We start from the raw sequence: 20,518 nt of genomic DNA on the forward strand, positions 1-20,518 counted from the left end.
AGCAGGAGGTATGTTTAGACAAGGACATCACTTTCCACTTTGGCAACACCCATCTTTATCCATGCTTCAGCTTCATGACCCCTTGCTTTATGCGCTTGTTCAGTCCTTCTGGTTCGATTGAGGCAGCTAGTTACCATCCATGTTAACCCAACAAATACGTTAAGGAACAGCTCCTGCAGTACAGGCTGTGGCTGGCAGTGGGGCCAAAGAGCAGGGATGGCTGACTGTAGGCTCCCCAGGCACATGACAGCAGCTCCCATACAGCTGAGCTGGACTCTCCTCTCAAAGCAAGGGGAAATCTCTGCAATGCCAAGCTCTGTGGCATGTCAGGATGTAGCTTTCTGGGGGTTTATGCTGCACTGCCTGGTGCTGGGGTGAGCTGAGCTGGGAAAGTGGCTTATGCTGTACTGGAAGGACAATCCTGCAGCTGGCATACATCCCAGAAAGCTCCCTTCCAGTCTTTGCTTAGGCCAGTTGGCAGTTCCTATCGAGAGCCCTGCTCATGGTGCTTGGTTTCACTCATGGTACCAGCAGCCAACCCAAAGACACTTGGGCAAAAGGAACCGAGGCTGGGGGAGAACACATAGGAGTTAGCTGCTCCATCCCAAAACATCATTAGTCCCTGACAGTGCTCCTCCCCTGTCCCTGCCTCCCCCCACCCAACATTCCATGAAGAATATCAGTGTGTGGAGAGACTGCACAAGGTACCACCAGCACATGGTGATTTCAGGCAAGTACAAAGCTTGACTGAAGCAGAACTTGACATGGGGGCATGAGAATGATGTGTGTTTCCTTCTTTTTGTTATAACTAGACTGGCACTTGAAGGGGGGTGAGAATTATGCGAACATATCACTAATATCTTTATGCAGTCCAAGGTGAATACTTGAAAGTTATTTAATAGACAAAACCATGCATTGAGCAAGCAGAAAGCCAAGGTAATCTCATTCAACAAAATCACAAAGAACAGCAAAAGTGTTAAATCAGTATGGTCATATGTTTACAGTGAATAATTTAAGCAGCACCAGAGTTGAAGCCAAAAAGATTTGTTTCAATGCTTTGAATTTAGCACTGTTTTCAGAACTACTTAAAATGGTAAATTATGTTATTTTATCCCACTGGTCTTACTGAAACAGTCCCTCCCATCATGACTTGTAAGGGATATTTGCCTCAAAGATTGTGTGGGGACAGGTCCTGTTCTCTTTCATCTTCCCTGAGATGTTAACTTTTACCCACACACTTTACTAAGGACAGAAACTGACATAGAACAGGTGACTTTACTAGCAATGCTCAAGAAAGCATTAAAAAGATGTTAAGCATATTTTAAACTAGAGCTGTGCTGTAATCTCAGCTGGTATAGAGTGACATATTTCCAATGTTATAATGGACCTGTGCCAACTTACATCAGCTGGCCACAGCATAAGATTTTGAAACCAACTGGAAAAACTCATCAGATATTTAAAAGCAACATATGGGAGCAGCAGAAACTCCAGGAAGACACTCCATTTGGGGTATTTTGAAAACAAAATATATCCTACTGCAGTGTGGAAAGTGGTGCATGAACTTGTATCTATGTCCTATGGACAGTAATTATATTTTCAATCTTATTAATATTGATTCACATCTTACTTGACACTGACTGTCATGGCCTTTTGGGGCAAATGAGTAGAAAAGGAATGTTGCATGACCACCTATATGTTTAAGGAAAAAAAAATTAAGTGAGCCAACAGAAATGCTTGCCCTGGCAGGACTTGCTTTTGCAACTGAAATGCTACTGCTTGTAAAAGAATATATACAAAATGTGGAGATTCAGACAGCTACCAAATTTTAAGAAACTAGTGTTCATTGGCCACAGGGGTTGTGCTTGGCAAATAGACTGCTCACTGTGAATCGTTGCATCTACCTGTGAGAGTGAAGCACTGAACGTGTTCAGCACACCCATATTCAGCAGTGTAACCTCAACAGGACACCAGTATAACCTGGAGAACTTTATGCAGCCAGTGTCTGTCTTGCCTTTGGTTTACATGAGAGTTCAATCTGCATGTTTGTCGATGCTCAAATGCACAAATGGAGCTGTTTGTAGAACAGACATTACGAGAAGATGACACAGACAAACATGGGAAAAGCGTCTGTTCTCTCACTCTTCCTTGGCAGTAGGTTTCAGAGCACAGTGCATACTTTGTAGTGATTCAGCATTTGACTATCTAAAAAAAAGTGTTTCCAACTCTGTTTCCCTTATGCCCTTTTACTTCTTTAAAGAAGGAGTAGTGATGAAAGCCTCATTATAAAGTTTAGTCTCATCTAGAAATGCAAAGTAAAACTTTTGGAGCCTGCTATTGCTACAGGGTTTATGAAGGAGGATTTATTTAGTCCCAGTGAAAAATTCAGATGGGGCAAAATGTTAAAAGGTGTTTCATCAATGGAAGTAATGTTGAGGCAGTTCAAAGTTTGGCATGGCTTCCCCAGCTTGACTGAAAATCTCATACTGTATCAATATACTCAGCATTTCTATACACAGAGCTCATCACAGAGCTGCTCCAAAACCCACAGTGTTCATTGTGCTCCATGTCACATCACTTACAGATGTTAAGAAGAGAATCAGAAAGTAACATATATCACATATAAATTGAAACTGGCACATTAATACTGCCCAGAACTCCTGGTTTGCAAATACTGACACCTCCCCTTCCATCCCATTTATTCAAATAAATTCATGCAAGCATGGGTAAGAAACACTGCAATGTTAAACTTCCCTTCCCATGAGCTTGCAGGAGGGGATGTGGGAGAACTATTCTCAGGGATGTCTGCAACTCAGTCCCTGCAGAAGGCTGAATACAATGCACAGCAGATACCTAAACATGAACTTTAGGCTTCTGTGTATGGACTTGAAAGATATACGTGAGCTTGTAGGGATGGACTTAGATCCCTATCAAGCTGTTTCCTTGTAACTGTATAAATTCCAGGGTAGTTGATCATCCTGAACCCAATGGGTGCAGGGTTGTGTGAACGCCTATGCACTCTGGCAAAGCTTATTTTCTTACCTGGTTGTCCCATTGTGAAAAGTTCTCCAACAAGAAGGGTTAAATGCCCTGCCTGGTTGGCAACACCACCTATTCTCCATGTTCTTGTAAGGACCATGGAGGACCCATCTGCAGAACTGTTCTGGGGAGCTGTCTCTCCAACCATGGTGCTTAACATAGATTAAGGTCTTGACTTCTTGGCATCTGAGATTGCATGAGATAACTTCAGGCCTGGATGTGGCCCTGAGTGTCTTCAGACACTTTGGAGAACAAGCCAAACAAACTCAAGGAGGCAGCAGACCCTGCTCATCACCATCACAGCATCAGCTCAGGCCCACAGCACACAAATGCTGCCCTATTAGCCTTAGGTGGGTAAAAACATTGAAGTTAAAAATCAAATAATATGCATTATGTAAAAGAAATGACTGGCTTATACCATTATGCTTTGATTTCCTCAGGAAAACTAGGACTATTAAAAGCAGGAAGGAAGATAATAAATTTGAGAAAAGACAAGGGGATAAATGCTCACCTGAATAGGAAGTTTTAAATAGTCTATCATTGACTCACCATGATCTGGAAAGCAGTAGACTTTACAATTTTACTCTTCCTTGCAAAACATAGACTAGATATTATACTATAACTTAAAGCAGACTTGGCATGGTAATCTGTACCCAAACTGATGAAATACCTGTATTACTTTTAATTATACATGTTACCCTTTCACAGTGTGCTCGTATAGTGAGTAATAGCCAGTTCTGGGAGCCATCCCATGAAAGAAACCAGATAGTCTTCAGCCTTTCAGTCACAATAAACACTCCATAACAAGACTTGGCCTCTTTGTAAACCACTTGGTCTCTAACTCGTAGTCCACACCTAGACAGATATATATGGCTCTTTAAACCAAGGAGACAAACCCATATAATATGTAGTTAGCCATGCTCTGTAACAGTTGTTTTCTGTAATAGTCTTCCTTTGTAGAAAGGAGTATGGTGGGATAGCTGAAACTAATTAAAATAATGTATATATGCTCAATCAAGATCCATGTTGCAGAGGGTTGTGCATCTTCGTATTAAATCTTCTCTCCATTTCCATTATTTAATAGATAAAATGCAAGAAAGAGAAAAGAGAAAATAGAGAAAGGTGGCATTATCCTCACCTCCTGCTAGGAAACTGTTGGACAGGAGAGCAGGAGGATTAATTTGGGTTCAGGAAGTCTGGGCTAGAACTAGGAACTGACCCTGGACTGCTCGTTCCACTGTCTCAACCACAAGCCTGCACTTCCTCTCCTTTAGCAAAACCAAAGTGGCATGCAATGTGAAGATCAGACAATGCAACATTTCCTTTGAAAGATGTAATATTCATTTTGGGTCTTTGATTACTAGCCCCAAACCCAACAATTGTTCACATATCTACATATTCCCTCTGCAATTGTTTCTCTGAAACAATACTTATGTAAGCACCACATTGTCCAGTCAGAACAGCAGCCCTGGAGCTTTTGGATGCCCCTTAAGAGCTATTTTCAACCGTTCCTAGTTCCTGTGCACACAAGGCCTTTCCCTGATAGCCAGGATGAAAATGCAGCTAACTCAGACAGCACTCGAGCGAGATGGTGCCTTTGGCTTCCCTGCAGCCAAAACACACTTCTGAAAGTGGCACGGTAACCAGAGACGAGCAGATCCCAAATATTTTGATAGGCACAGCCCCATAAAACATCAAGTTAGAAACTCGGCAGCCCACAGACAGCCGTGACTTCAGCGGCTGCTCCAACCTGTATCTAAGCAGCAACCCACATGAGTCAAGTGGTGGGAGTGAGTTTCTCATTCCCTTCCTGCAGAGTTTCCGTCGGTGTTGCTGCAGTGGCTGTTACAGGCACTCAAGTGATGCTGTATGATCATTATGTGCTGTCACCCTCCCAAACATGTAGGCGGGTTTCATATCGCTTGTGTAGAGCGAAGCCTTTCCACTGAGAAGAATTGCCAGGAATTCCTTAGCTGACTGCAAGCAACACTGCCTGAGTGGAGAGGTGAAGAGCTGCCACTGCTGGAGAAGATCAGATAAGAATGAGGAGTGTCTCTGCTGGGTGCAAATTCAGGAGCAGAGGGCCTGCTGCAGGCACATCCTGCTGGAGGCTCCTGAAAGCCCCATCTTAATAAAGGTTTGGAGGTGATGTGTGTGAAAATGAAGAATTGGCTAGCTGACAATGCCCTTTTTGAGGTTTTTGGATCATAACCTGTCCCATGAAATCCAACCATAAATCAGTGGGCAGCCAACACAGACAAATTGGGGCACTGGTGGAATAAGTGGTCTAGCACTTATTTTGTAAGTTTAATCCAGTTTTGTAAGGTAATGACTGAAATTCCCAATTGCTTCTCTGATTTTTTTCCAGATTGGATGGTCTTTTCCACAGAGGGAGCAGAAACACTGAGAGATGATGTACAAAACCAGGGTTCAAGCAAAGCATTAATCTCCTGTCTGTGGTGAAAGTCTGGTTGAGGTGGTGAGCTAACAGGAGTTAAGTCCTTGAGGTATGGCAGTGTTGGGTAGCTTTGTCTCAGTTCCCACATTGGAGAACCATGATACTACCACAGGGATATCAAGAAGGAGGTAAGAATTATCTCTCCTCTGGCCAATGTTGGTTATTCTCCAAGAGAGGGGAATAAATAACACCACCACCAATGATAACAGCAAGCGGACTGGGCTTCTCCATGTGATAACTCATACACTCTTCTTTGCCTGCCAAATGTTTGCCTTGCCCATCCCAGGCTGCACACACCTGGACCGATCTAACCCCATGCCACTGGGATTTTCTACCTCTTCTGCAGTGACTTTCATTCTGCTCACCATAATACTTTTCCCCCATATTCAAACTCTGTTGATTTTGCCTCTATTTTCACATCTATGGTCCCAAGGAACACTGCTGAAAATTTGTCTGTAAACATGCTGTGAATTCAGAGGCAGCCAGCTGGTGACTCCATGTAGGTGAAGAACCAAACACAGAACCAGAGTGTATGGTGGTTGTAAATTCTGTTTTGAACAATGACGATTTTTCCAAGCCAATCCTGCTGGAGATCTTGTCAAGTTATCAGGTCATTACCCCCTTTCCCAGTCTGAGTGTGGGCCAGTGTGTGGCAGCCCCACCATTGCTAACTGATGAGCCCTGGTTCTCCCTCCCACGCAGCAGCACTCTTTCATGGTAAGGTTTGTCTCCATATCAGACTATATCTTGCTGCCTCCTTTTTTTTTTTTTTTTTTCCTTCCAGGATATGTATGTGTTTATTTCCTTTCATCTCCCCAGTAAATAGGTCATTCCTTCCACCCTCTTGTCTATTCCAGTTGATCTATAACATTACCTGTTCACCTGCACTCTTTTCAGCCCCAAGTGGTATTTCTATTAGCACTTCAAAAGTGGATTGATATGGGGTTTCTTTAAATGAATTATCAGTTGTAGTTTTCTATCAACATTTGCACCCAAGGGTCTTTTCTGGATTACTGCTCTCCACAGCCTCTGGCTTCCTCTTTTTACCTCTCTTCAGTGAGCATTGTTCCTCTGTGGATGTTTCTGCACTTAGATTTGTTCAATTTCTTGCTATTCCCACTATGTCCCAATGTTCATTTATTGAAATCCCTTTAGGATAGTGCTTCTAATAAAGGATTTGCAATTCACACTCCAGTTTAGTGTTACCTTTGAATTTGATTGATGTACTTTTCTTCTCCTTCTTCCATGCTACTGCATGTCCAACACAGCAGGAGTCCCTGAGGAGCTCAATGAGGCAATATTTACAAGCATACTACACTTTCTATTGTAGGGGCTGATTTTAATCTCTTTCATTATTATTCTCTGTATCCACTCTACATCTTCCTTGTTCTGCTTTGGGCCCAGTCCAACCATTGTTAAAATCAACTGTGTCTGCACAGAATCCTTTAGGGATGGATCAAGATCTACAAGAATATTACATCTGAAGAAACTGAATAAAATTACTTACTGAAATCAAGGAGCTCTCTGCAGGAGAGCTCTCTGTACAACTAGTCATCTTGTCAGTAAGTGAAACCCTTAAGGGCAAATTTACTGAGAGACTCAAGGGACTGTATCTCCCTCCTCCTCCCACCAGCATGTCCTATTAAGGTGTATACTCCATCCCACATGATGGATAAGAAGCTGCTTATTCTTCACTTTCCCTTCCCAACACATGCACCCTGTGGTTTTCCTCCTCTCATCAACACTGTGAGTGTAATCTGGCTGTAGAGTCTATCACTTGGACGTAACTGCTTCTCTTAAGGTGACCTATCTTTGTGTATAACAGATTTCTCTTTTATTCTTCCTGCAGAAAAGCTACTAGTAGTTTCTGATTACTGGAGACCAAGTTTCACATGGAAAGGATGTTAAATTAATTGATCTGTAATTCCCCTTTTGGAAAAGAAGCACGATGCTTTCCCACTGCCAGTCATCAGGGCTTCCTCAGTTCTTTGGGAGCACTTGAATATAATGGATAATGGGCCTAAGAGTTTTTCAGCTAATTCCTTTAATACCCTTGGGTATGTACCATCTGGCCCTCTGTGCTGATTTGAGGGCATTGTGCTCTTAATATGTCTTTGCTGTTTCTTCAATGATTTTGCTAACTTCTAGTTCTCAGCTTCTTGGCTTTCCTTTGATTGCTCATTGCACGTAATGTTTTTAAAGGAAATGTAGAAAACTGAAACAGGGGATGAATTTTTCAGCTTAATGTATCCATGGCAGAAGTGAACTCACTTCTTAAATTCACCTTTCATCAAGAGCACTGAGTTTTAAAAGTCTGAGCTGCAACTATTATCTTTTACTCTATCCAACCAAGGCTACATCTACAGAACATTTTCTGCTATTTGAAATTTCCCATGCAAGAGAATTTTCTTAGTCTGAGAACCTATATCCAAGTTTTGTCTACCTGATACTGATACTGGATAGATACTGGATACTGATACTGGAAGTATCTGATACTGGAAGAGAATTTTCCCTTCTTTCTATCACATCCTATTGTCTCTCTCTCCAAGCATATTTAAGTGACCCTGCCTACATCCTTCAGATACTTGTAGACTCATGTCTGCTATTTTCTATCTCTTTGCCAGCTTATATCTAAGCATCACTTAATCTTCATAAAACAAACCCACACCACATGATCTGGTCATGTTTCTACTCTCCTTTGAGGCCCCTGATTTTAGTGTTTGGTTTTGGGATGCCAAGAAATTAACAGCAACCTTCCAGCTGTATCGAAGCCAGGCCCAGTTAGTGTGATGCCCACTGAGAATGGCATGGGCCTTCTACAATGCAAGATGGCTCCAAAAGTTACATGTAGATTGTCCTCTCTGTTCACTCCCAGCCTCTCCTTACGTGGCTGCTTCTGAGTGTCCTTCAGGGATATTTTTTCCTGAGTACTGGTAACCCATATAATTCCAGTTTCATTACATTATTTCCTGGCCACATTGCTAATCTCTGTATGTGCTACAGGGTAATTTCACTGCTCAGTAACATTCAGAACTCTTCCCATTTTAGCATCAACACCATCTTGCTGCACTGTGCATTTCCCCAGCTTACTTATATGTGATGGGCTTTCATTTTTCTCCGACCTTCTCTTCTCCCAAATTCTTCCCAGAATATTTTTTCCTTTAAAATTACTTGTATAGGGCTTCCTTTCCTTTTTTAATCAATCAATCAACCAATCAATCAATCAATCAATCCATCAATCAATCAATCAGTCAATAAATACTCTCTACACATACATGTTAGACACAACAGGTTTATACTGGGCTACCTCTAATTCATAGTATCCTTCAAATGACTACAGACAATGATGTATCTTACCCACATGCTGAAAGATGTAGTAAAAGGTAAGTAAAAGTAATAAGATGAAGCAGCAAGTAGGTAGCACATCTACCAGGGCATGCTTCCGGGATGTTTTCAGTTTGGATGTGAAGCATTCCCTGTACAATCCACAAAGGATGCAGAGGGACAGTCTCCTTACTTCTCTCTTTTAAGTGGCACAAAATAAGAAAGCTCCTGTCTTTGGTCAGACTTGCCAAAAGGACTATGCTGGAGCTGCTCTGTACTTCTGGCTTTGCTCAGCTCCTGCATGAATCGGGATGCAGATGCAGGAGCAGATCAGTTCAGCCTCCTGAAGCCTGCTACCTTTGATGACATTGAGTGTTGGCTGAGGATATTCCCAGTGCTGCTCTCAGGACCAGGCATGCCCCCCTTCATGACACATACCCTGAGCATGGTCATAAAGTGCCATGGAGGAGCACACAAGCCCCTCACACCTTTTCAGCCCCAACCCTCAGGGTCCTGGCAAAGACAAGGTGAGACCCCATTAGCATGGAGACCCTTGGGCAGCAGACAGCTAGGATGGCTTCAGGCCTCTCCAGAGGCTGCTTCCTGTGCCATAGGGACATTGACTTCAAGTCCAGTAGTTACGGGGCTTCCTTCCCTTCACCCTGTCTTTGGAAAATTGCCATGTCATGTTCTCCAGCATTCCATTCCTTTGGCATGTCCAGCAAGGTGGTGTCTGGATATGGACTAGTCCATGCCTGTTAAAATGCTGGATGTGAGACAGAGCAGGATAGGACACTGGATGACTTCCTTGAGCCTTCAGGCTCCAGAGAAAAAAATTACCCCTTTTTTCTCCTGAAAAATGAAAGAATTGCAGAGACAATAAACAAAGGGCTGCATTAAAACCTCTGTTAGCAGGAGTTCATGAAGATTTCAGTGATATCACACCTCCCAGCAGGAGGAGGGATTAAGACTGTCACAGAACACATTTGCAGACCCTGGAGAGAGCAGGTATCCAGTGGAAATCTTTGGCAATCCCCTTCCCTTCTTCTCCTGGGTCTCACCCTGGCTTCTGGTAACACATAGAACAAAACCACCAGCTCTTGCTTATTTTAATGTGTTCTGTGTTTTGCACTGAACACAAATGAAACATCAAAGGTCTGGCTCGAGCACTTGCATGTAAAAATAGCTCTAAAGCCAATATATTTAAGGCCCTTGAAGGATATCTCTGAAATAATTCATCCTAAAGCCCAGGAGAGGGGAATGGTGTTGTTTGTTAAAGGAATGTGTGCTGTGCTGATAGTGGGCAGTACTGACATGGAAAGAGCAATGAGTGATACTGCAAAACAAAAGGAAGGTGAGAAAAGGGGCATGAAGACTGCCTTACACTGTGTTGTGGAAGAGGATATTTAAGATAAAAACAAGTTTCAAGCTGTCTTTAGTTTTCACTTCCAATCTGATCCTTCTCTCCCCTTCCTAGGAATTCAGATTTGAATATGCCTTTCTTTGTATACAAGAATATGGTGAATATTGGTACATCCATGGTAGCTGTGGGAGCATGACCTTCTCTCTCCCATATAGTTCTGCAATCTATTTATTACCATCCAGGACTCATTTGTTCTCTGTGACTTACCCATTTTCTGAAGTAAAATAAATCAAGTGTGAGAAAGCATCAGACACATCCCACGTAGTCCCTTTTTATCAGCTTTTTGTGTCTATTGCTCTGTATTTGAAAAAAAACCCTGTGCTTTCTACTCTCTGTCACTACGGACTTCTGCCTTTAATTCCTTTGCTTCACAGTTTATAATGTTTCCTCTTTCCATCCTCTCTTAACAAGGCAAATTCACCTTTGCAGTCATTATTCCTCACTGCTTTTACATCCATACTTTCTGGCCAAAACTTGGGCAAGGATAGCTTGAGCCTTTGCAGTACCATTACCAGGTGGGATTTTCTGGAAGAGATCAGTGCAAGTCCTGTCCTCCTCAGATGTGATGTTTTTCATCACCATTTTTCAGCAAATTGTTGCCAAATGCAACACTTCCAATTGGTGCTTCTCAGATACAATGGAGGGGCATTCCACAAACTCCTGCATGTCTGCACAGACAATGCATGAAATCTCTGGAGTTGGGGAAGAGGCTCTCTTTGATAGGACAGTACTCAATCGAAGTTGGGAAGTACACTTGATTGTAAGCACAGACACAGGACTTTCAAAGGCTGCTACATAGAGAAACACATTGAAGTGAGTATATCCTCATGGAGGTGGCCATATGGAGGAGATGCAGGTTCCAAAGCACTGTCTGTGAGCAGTTCAGTTGAGACACAGAAGAGGAGAATAATGGGTCAAAACCGGTCAAATACAAAGGGGTAAGTGCTGGAGGGCATGAAAAAAACAGACCAATGCCTTGAAGCCCTCAAGGCTGCTCCATTAACATGAGGGCTTGCTGCATTTATTTAAGCAGGATGAACAAGACAAAAAGGGCTTGTTGGTGTTGGATGCTGAGGCAGTGGTTAAGACATCCCTGACTCACAGCTCACAAGCTGGGACTCGTTTTGCAAGTTCAGTCCCTGCTCAGATAGGATCAGGGAATGTCTTTGGGCTGGATTGCGAAGGAAGGAGTCTTGCCAAATATGCTCTGCCCACAGCACCGTCCAGACCCGTCAGATGATATTTCTTCTAACTTTACTAACGTGTGCTTGGCCCTGGTTCCGCGGCTACAGCCGGCATGAAAACACGGCGCTGACGCTGCGGGGGGTGCGTGCAGCTGGGGGAGCTGAGGCACGTGAAAACAAAAAAACACAGCCCTCTCTGAACTGCAGCACAGAAATCAAGAAACAGCATTCTTCTGGTTCCCTGCCTTCTCCCTCTCTCTATGACATGCTCTCACCCATAGCCCCGTCAGTTGCCAGAGAAGATGAGAACAGGTTTCCTCTGTAAGCAGGTTGCTCCACACCCTGAGCAAGGCTTAGATTTCCAGGCAGAAGTGGGGTCCTGTGCCACACAGCTTGTGCTCAGGTGTGGCTCCTATGGGAGGACCATCCATGTACACACCTTGTGGGTTCAGTGGTGGACGGTGTGTTGGTGGTCTAATCCCTACCTGAGGATGGAACCATCAGATTACTGACCTGCTTGGTCATCTGACCTGTAGGATGTCCACTCCTGGGATGGAAGGAAAGAGCCCTGGGGACACACTTGTCTCCTACTCTTGAGCTGCCTCTCTGGGGGATGTGGCTTGTATTGTAGCTCTGGGATGTGTGAAAACCTCACTAAGCAACTAACTGATTTAGAAATACTGGACTTCTTTGGGCCATGAGCCCTCCTGAATATGCAAGAGATTAAAACAGAGGCCCAAGAGAAGCTACAAGCAAACATGGTACTAGCATTCATGGGACTTGATAGTGAGGGGACATGGTCAATCTGTTTCATTTACCCAAGCCTGGGACTGGATCTCCAGTTGTTTCTGGGCCAGATGCACTGCCTCGACTAGGGTGTTCACCCCGGGGGTACATACCTCCATCTACCAGTACTGACTCTCACCCTGGAAGGGAAGGGGCTCAGAGGAACCCCTTGATGCAGCCTTGTTTCTGCTCTTGAGATGTAAACAAAGACATTAGAGGGATACTCCATCAAAGGACCAGAGCATGTTGAGGTGCAAATACCATGCTCACCACTGAGACTGGCCAGCCAGCGTGGGTCTTGACCTCCCTGCCACACCACTGCACTAACACATACTCTTGAAATCACTTGTTAGGGACCGCCTTGTTTTCCAGTGGCTTTTCCCACTGGAATCTCTTGCAGAAAGAATCATCACGGGCTAGAGAAACTCATGAGTACTGCTGAGAAGGCAGTTTATGTGCTGGGAAATTTTGGGTTTTTATAGACCTGTAGAAATTTCAAGCTTCTGACCGAATCCTTGTTTCTGAGCTCACAGTGAATATTGCAGACATCAGGAGCATTTTCAGTCTGAAAATTTGTATTAATCACACGTAAGAGTCTAGTTGTGTTGATTTTCAACAACAGCATCTTATTTACTGGCAGCGTTTTTGCTGGCTGATGTTTAGGAACTCCACCTGCTGATGCCCAACCCTGCAGGATGATATGCAAGTAAAGATGATGCAAGAAATAGAAAACGGTCACTTCCTTTTTCCACTTCTTCTTCTGATTAATTTCACACAGTTGGTACATTAATGATTGCTTTTTTTCACTGGTCTGTGCTGTCATTTGTCTCAGATGCCTTAAAAAACACTTGCCCAAGCAATGTCCTGTCATATCAGAAGGAGTTTCTTTTCCTCACTCTCTCTAGGGGGAACCTCCACCCCTCTCCAAGCAAAACACATGAGGTGCTAAGGCTTAACATTTATGGAGCCTGATTTAAAAGCCAGGACGTCTCCTGGTCTCAAGGGAAGGGAAATGACCCTTGGCTTATTTTGCAGTCACTCCTTTTCAGAGAAGGAAGTGCTACTAAGAGCTCACTTGAGGCACAACAGCTTAGGACAAACGAAGGCCAAAAAGCAGCCGGGTAATTGCTGGGGCTGGGAATAAAGAGGAGCCAAGGAGAACACGTGAGACTTTCCTCTTGTGAACAGTGGTCTGTGAGAGAAACACATCAGCAGCCACAGTTAACATCTGAGGTGGGAGCTACCCAACCTTCAGGGCTGGCCTTGGGGTCTGCTTCCCAAGACACCCTCCCAAAGACACTCATCTGGAGCTCTCTGTGGGAGCTGGGCGGTGCGGACGGGTCCATGGTTGCAGGGGGCAAGAGGACACAGAAGGGAGAAGCAGCACTGGGAAAAGGAAGTGCATAAAAACCACCACAGACATTGGTAGGAGTAAGACATTGAGAGAGTCCATCACACACTCTGCAGATACATGAGTGCTTGAACAGTTTGAGAACAGCTTTGACACCCATCTCACTTAGCAAGGGAACCCCAAGTGAGCTCTCAGAGCATCCTCAGGCTCCCCGAGCTCTCCTGGAGGTGCATCAGGGCACTCACTCCAGCTCTGCCCACACCTTTCCCTCCTGACAAACCTTCCCACAGCATCCCCAGTGGGGACCTGTCCCCTTGGCTGCACCACTTCCGAGAGGCCCAGCCAATGGTCCCTGTCCACACAACCCAAAACTGACCACACTTCAGGCCCCATGAGGCACCAGGCAAACAGCAACATGGACCTCACACACGATGCAGTTGGAAATCAGTTTGTCTTACCTGGCTTGGCAATCACAGACCATCAGATTTCACCTGAGTATTGGGTCCAGTGACTTGGTTAGGGAAAATATCTTGGTCCTCTCAAGACTACAGGGTCTCTGTCTAAAGTCTGGGAATGGGACAGACCAATCCTGCTGTTGTCTGATGTCTTGTCAGTGGCAGAAGAGGGCTTGGGTGAGCTGTGCCTCCATGACACCAGCAGGCAACCAGCAACTCACTGCTGTAGAGAAAGGGAAAAAGAATCGAGGTCCTTGCTTGCTGATCTGAACCTCAAAAACAGTAATTGCCTCGACTCTCAGCAAGTTAGAGTCAAGAGTCAAAACGGGATGTGGCAACACTGCCAGATACAACTGTTGCACCACTTTTCTTGCTGCACTTCCACTTACTGGTCAAGCATGGCCCACAACCCTTCTGGCCACAATTTGCCTGTGTTATAACGAATAAAAGTTCAAAAGTGATAGTAACTCATTTGCAACTGTTAATTTTCCTCAGACAATGTGAAAAATGAATACAAGTAATTTCTTAATGAAAGACTTGATGCACACAAGAACTCGTGTGTGCCATTTGAATTTTAATACTGTAAATAGCTGATAAGAAAATAAATTACGAGGCAGTAGATCTAAATTCGTGTTCCTCATTTATATGGCCATTTCTGGCTGTTACATAATATAAAGTCTCTGAAGGGGATTTGCTGTCAGGTATGTATGTGAACACACAATCCAACCAGATCTTTCAGAGATGACTGCTCTCTGCAGTGTCCTCATCTTACCAGTGAGGGAATGGCAGCACTTTAGCCTCTTGCCAACAAGCAATTCATCAGTCAATAGAGGAGATTATCCCACTGTATTTAGCATTTGTGTACCCTCACTTTGAATACTGTGTGCAGTTCTGGGGCCCACAATTTAAGAAAGATGTGAAGCTACTCCAGTGCATACAGAGGAGGGCACAAAGCTGGTGAAAGGGCTGGAAGGAATGTCCTATGAGGAGCAGCTAAGGACATTGGGTTTGTCTAGTTTGGAGAAAAGGAGGCTGCGGGCTGACCTCATTGCTCTCCACAGCTTCCTGAGGAGGGGAAGTAGAGAGGGAGGTGCTAATCTCTTCTCCCTGGTATCCAGTTATAGAACACATGGGAATAATTCAATACTGCATCAGAGGAGTTTTAGACTGGACATTGGGAAGCTTTTCCTTACAAAGAGTGTTGTCAAACACTGCAGCAGGCTTCCTCAAGAGGTAGTCAGTACCCCAAGCTTGTCAGTGTTTAAGAGGCATTTGGACAATGACCTTAACAATAAGCTTTAACTTTTGGTCAGCCCTGAAGTGGTCAGGTGGTTGGACTAGATGATTGTTGTAGATCACTTGCCTTGCAACTGATACTATTCTACTCTACTCTGCTCTGCTCTGCTCCGCTCCATTCTATGTCCTTTGCCAGAGATCTTTCAGTTGCTGGCAAAGGCCCCTGCTTGCCTTCCATGCATGTCACAAAGTCCAACTCCACTTGGGGGTAGTTTGGTTAAACCAAGCCCACAAGAGAGATCTGCTAAAACACAGTCCCGTGTCTCTGCACCCTGGTTGGGTCATTGTGATGAAGTGTGACCTGCCAACTTGAGCACCTACTCTGTCCTGCGGAAATGACACCTGAGCATTTCCAGTAAGCACTGCATTCCTTCACTGACTGCTTCTGGGAACTCCCAGCTGAATCACCCAACACTCTGCATTTCCTAATATTACTCTCTGTCTCTGGAAAAATCATTCTGTGTGCACCCTCTCAGAGCATGAGAAGTATGCTGGTGAGGCTAATCAGCCAGGTATCAGCCAGAAAGAAGAGAACTTTCAGGAACACTTCAGTCTGCAGGTCTGTCCATTTTGCTGTCATATTGGGAACTGGAAGCATCTCAAGTCTTCAAAGAGAGGTGATAAATAAACAAAAGATAGACTCTTGGAATGCATCTACTCCTGTAGAAGCCACCAGCTTGGACTGTCTGAAGACAGTAATGTATGCAATAACCACCTGGAGGACAATGACAGCTGTCTGCCTCCTCCAAAATGTTCAGTAAGAGGGAAAACTGTTGGATTAAGAGGGAAGAGTACCCCTCATACCATGCAATCTTGCCCAATTGCACATACTCACTTCACTGAGGAGTATTCCCAGTAGCTGAATCAAAGCACATAATGCAGAAAAACATCCTTTCTTGCTACAGCGAAGTGGGAAGATGCGATGTCAGTAGACTCCGTGATGCAAGGTTTGGTTTGCCAGACTTCACCTTGTTTGATCATGTTGCACATTCTCTAGGAAGACTGAAAAGCCTCTCAAGTTCCCATCCACAGTGACTAAGTCACTTCTCAACCCACTGTCTGACAAGCAAAAATCATCCTGGTCCTCACTCCACAAAACCCATTTTCCAGCTGCAACCTCACTTCACTGATTCTCCTCTACTCCCAACAGTGTCTTGTCACAGGCAGAAGATTGCTCTCCTGATTGCACATCACTCCATCTTCCATCCCTCTGTGAAAGACCTACGCTTTTCTTGTCACCCCACTGCACAGACAGCATTTCTTGACATTGTTGGCACAGCTTCCCAAAGCAGCCTCCCATCCTGTAGGCAAACCCAGGTTTTGCTTGAGATGGAGAGTCTGCAGCTGGCCCAGGCTTTCCGAATAGTGTTTTTCAGAGCATATGAGATCAAGCGAACAGAAACATAAAGAACAGGCTGACTATTCCTACTCCTTGCTAGCCAAGTTCTGCACATGTTCCCCAGTAAAATTCCCAAACAAGGTCAAGGCATTTAACTCATTATCATCATAGAGTTCCCTCCAGACTGAAGGGTGTCCAGACATACGGATCACCAAAATCTGCTGCTGCAACACAGCTGCTTTGGACTGGAACAAAACAGCTACCCTGAGCCAGGAGTGTTACACAACCATTGCCTAGAAAGGAGGAAATCAACAGAACTTCTCTCGTTTAAATCGCAGCAGAAAATTAAGTAAGTTAAAACTGGGCTTGGCCAATGATACTCAGACTCCAGCATCTGGGAATGGGAGATCATGGTAGTTCTAGTGGCCACAAGCCACCAGGAAATTAAAAGTAGCTTTCTGTTTGGGAGGCTGGAGGCCAGCAGCACCATGGCTCCTACCAGAACTGAATTAGTCCTAGCTTGACCCAGCCTGACAGCACTTCCTGCAACATCTGGATTTTCTTTGGATCTCTCTGCTAAGTTGCAGCTTGTTCCAAGATGGCTGAGTCCATGAGACTGAAAGACAGAGAGCTGGCTGGGAGCTGGCAGCATCAGAGGCAAGAGCTGTGCTAAGAGTGGGGCTACCATTAGCTGGCAACCACGTGGGCACCTGCACTGACCCAGCAGATTGTCCAGGCTGCACTGATATTAGCAGCCCCACCACTGTGTGGCAATGACAAGATGGCAGGGGATGGCCAGGTCTTGGCTCCATTCCTGACAGCTCTGCCCAGGATGGCTGCCCAAGCAGAGCAGCCTCCCTTCAAGCAAGCTCCAACAGGAGCTGCTCACCGGGAGACTGAGTTACAGCCTCCTCTGTTACCCAAGCTGATGGGGAATGAGGCTGAGTCACTTGGGAGGGCAGTGGAGCCAGCAGGGCTCCCCCAGGTGAGATGGACCTCTGCCCCTTCCTGCCTGTTCCCTGCAGCTCCTTGGGCCAAGCCTGACCCTGGGCACGCACTCCATCCACTGCACACACTCACTCTGTGCCCTCCACTCCATCTCTTGTGTAAATTTCCACCCAAGAACTGCGCTTTTCTATGGATCCACTTAAAATCTGGGTGCCTCCTGCAAACCCCCGGGCATCTGCATTCTCCCAAAACAACAGATATGGTTTGCAGAAAATCCTCCCCTGTCGGGATGGTCCCACAGGTTGCAGGGAAGCATGAGGACAGAAGCAAAGGCCACAGTCCCTGCTGGCAGCAGGGCTGATGGACCACGATGGCTGGTGGAGCAGGTTGGGGTACCCGTGCTGGTGGTGGCACAGTGGGTGACACGCGGGACAGGTGTTTCCTCACGGGCTGAGATGAATTTTGGAAGGAGAAAGCAAAGTCCTGGCGTGGTGCAGCCCTGCACATGGAGGGTGTGCCCCGGAGCCAGAGTGTCTGGGACAGCCCTGCCAGAGGAAATCGGCGTCCCAAGGCTGGAGGCAGGGCAGGAGCTGGATATTCCTGGAGAGGAGGAGAGGAGGTGGTGGTGGGGGGAGGGCCGAGGAAAGAGCCCAGCCTAAGAAAAGAGCACGGAAGGAAGAGGCTCGGAGAGTGCACCCCTGGATGTGGTTGTGGAGGAGAGAGCTGGGGAGGGAGCTTGTCCCTATGGGTTGTCCCTTCAGAGAGGGGGACGCAGATTTTGAGAGGTTCGGGAGAAAGGGCTGAGGTTTTGAGCTGGAGAGAGGGGAAGGAACAGGGACACATCAGACACACGCAACTGGGGGAAGTGGAGAAATGCTTCCAAGTGGAAAATAAGCCAGGAAACAGTGGCTGGAACTGGAGGGTAAAAATTAAGTGGACTAGGAGGGAAAATGTCACTTGTGGCTGAGAGTGACAATTCAGTACTGCTGTAGAGGCTGAAATACGTGTGAGCAGAGAGGGATCCTGGAGCAGACAAGGTGAATAAAAAACAACACGTTGCCCTCAGGTATCTGTAGCAAACGCGCAGCTGATCTTACCTTATATACCTGTGGCTTCATTTCACCATTATTTTTGTTTTTCTCAGTTAAAATTCTGGCACGATTTAAATCCAATGAAAGAGAAGGGGGTGCACATTTATTTATTAATTTGTTTTTCCTGGAAAACACCCATGTGTCTGTACCCAAGCAGAGGGCAGACTGAAGTCAAGCAGTCAGAACAGGCCAGAAATGTCCAGCGGTGCGTGAGGCAGGTCACAGCATGGGCCATAGACATCTCCTCCATTGCATGGAGAAGCCCAGAAAGCAAATATTGGGGTACCCAACCTCCAGGGAAATGGCAGCCAGCCATGGGGCAATGCCAGGACAGGATTTCTAAGGAGCTGGGGCAGGAGAAGAGGTCTGCTATGTTGCAGCTACACAGAACAGATCCCAAAAATGGGGTCAGAGAATGATGTTTTCTGGGTATGGGTTTTACCAGTCAGTTCTGCTAAACCAGACCCAAATGCTTCCTGCCCAGCCCTGGAATAAGAACTGGATCTGTTATAGGGTTCTAACACCTATATTCCATTGAACATACCCTAGAGATGTCCTAATCAAGCACAGATTGAGTAAACTCCTCACCCAAGGGCAGTGCAATATTGAGCAAGAGCCCTCAGTGCAGCTGGCAGCACTCAGGGTCTTTGCTCTCCAGTGCATGGCAACCTCTTGGTTTATTCTGCTCAGGCCCTGGCACTTGCTGTCACCCAGGGGCTTGCAGAAATTGAGGTGGGACATGAGAGATGCCCCAACTCAGCAATGTCAGGACAGATCTACAGAAATGGTGTATTTGGTTCAAACTGGCTGGAGTTCAGCAAAGAGATCTGTAAGTGGAGAAGCATGTCTTGTTGATGTGGTTCATAAATCATGTGCCACAGGCTGAGCTTCTCATGTTGGCATCTGGTGTGTACCCAGTGAGGTTTAAAACAAGAAGAGCCAAAAGGGTAGAGCCAAGCTGCCCAGGGCTGCGTGTTTTGTGACTGGAGATTTTGGTGTCTAATAAAACATGAGATGTGGCTGTGGCTGGGCCATTGCAACATCTTCTCTAGACACAGTCTGCCTGCTGGAGTTGAGGTAATTTTGCAGTTTTTACTTTCAAGCTAATGAGGTTTCTCTCTCCTTAAAGCAGAGACAAGCACTCACAAAAATATTAGGTGTGTAGCATATCTGAGAGCCCTGCCCTTCTGCCAAATGTTAGTTGCAAGTGGCCAAAATGATAAAAAGGTGACCCAGAGGGAAAAAGAATGATACAAACAAGGTTGAAAACCCTGACCAGAGAAACTGCACGAAACAAAGCTACGAAATTGTAATTTTATTTAATTAAGTAGAGTTTTACTAAGGAGTGGAGTGTATTGCAGTAATCACATACAGAATTTGGAGGTATTAAATATTTCTAAAATTATATGGCACTCTGTTGTGTGTTATTAAATGTCTGGGGATTTTACCTGCAACAGCCTTAATTAAGTCAGTATAATTCTTGCTAAACCATCCTGCAAAGTCAGAATTGTGGTCAGTGCTTCAAGAGCTAAGATCCATGAAGAACAGCTTGTCAAGCTGGAAAACATGTATCACCTGCATTCTCCCATCACACATGGGAGAATAGATACTGGATTTGTGCACCAGCATGTTTCCTAAGAGTGTCTGCAGTACATGTTCTGAATGCTGGCAGTCTGTGAGAGGAGGAGACAATATCCCAGGCACTGGAGTGATTTATAACAGTGTAGAGCTGGCAATGGAAAGTGTCCAAAAATGGCATCCTACAAACAAGATCTAAACTCACCATTTCTGCTCCTGACAAGCAGAACTCTAGGCAGTTCTGGATGC

This window comes from Chaetura pelagica, unplaced genomic scaffold, assembly GCF_000747805.2.
Source record: "Chaetura pelagica isolate M959 unplaced genomic scaffold, ChaPel_1.0 scaffold36, whole genome shotgun sequence".
Classification (NCBI taxonomy): domain Eukaryota; kingdom Metazoa; phylum Chordata; class Aves; order Apodiformes; family Apodidae; genus Chaetura; species Chaetura pelagica.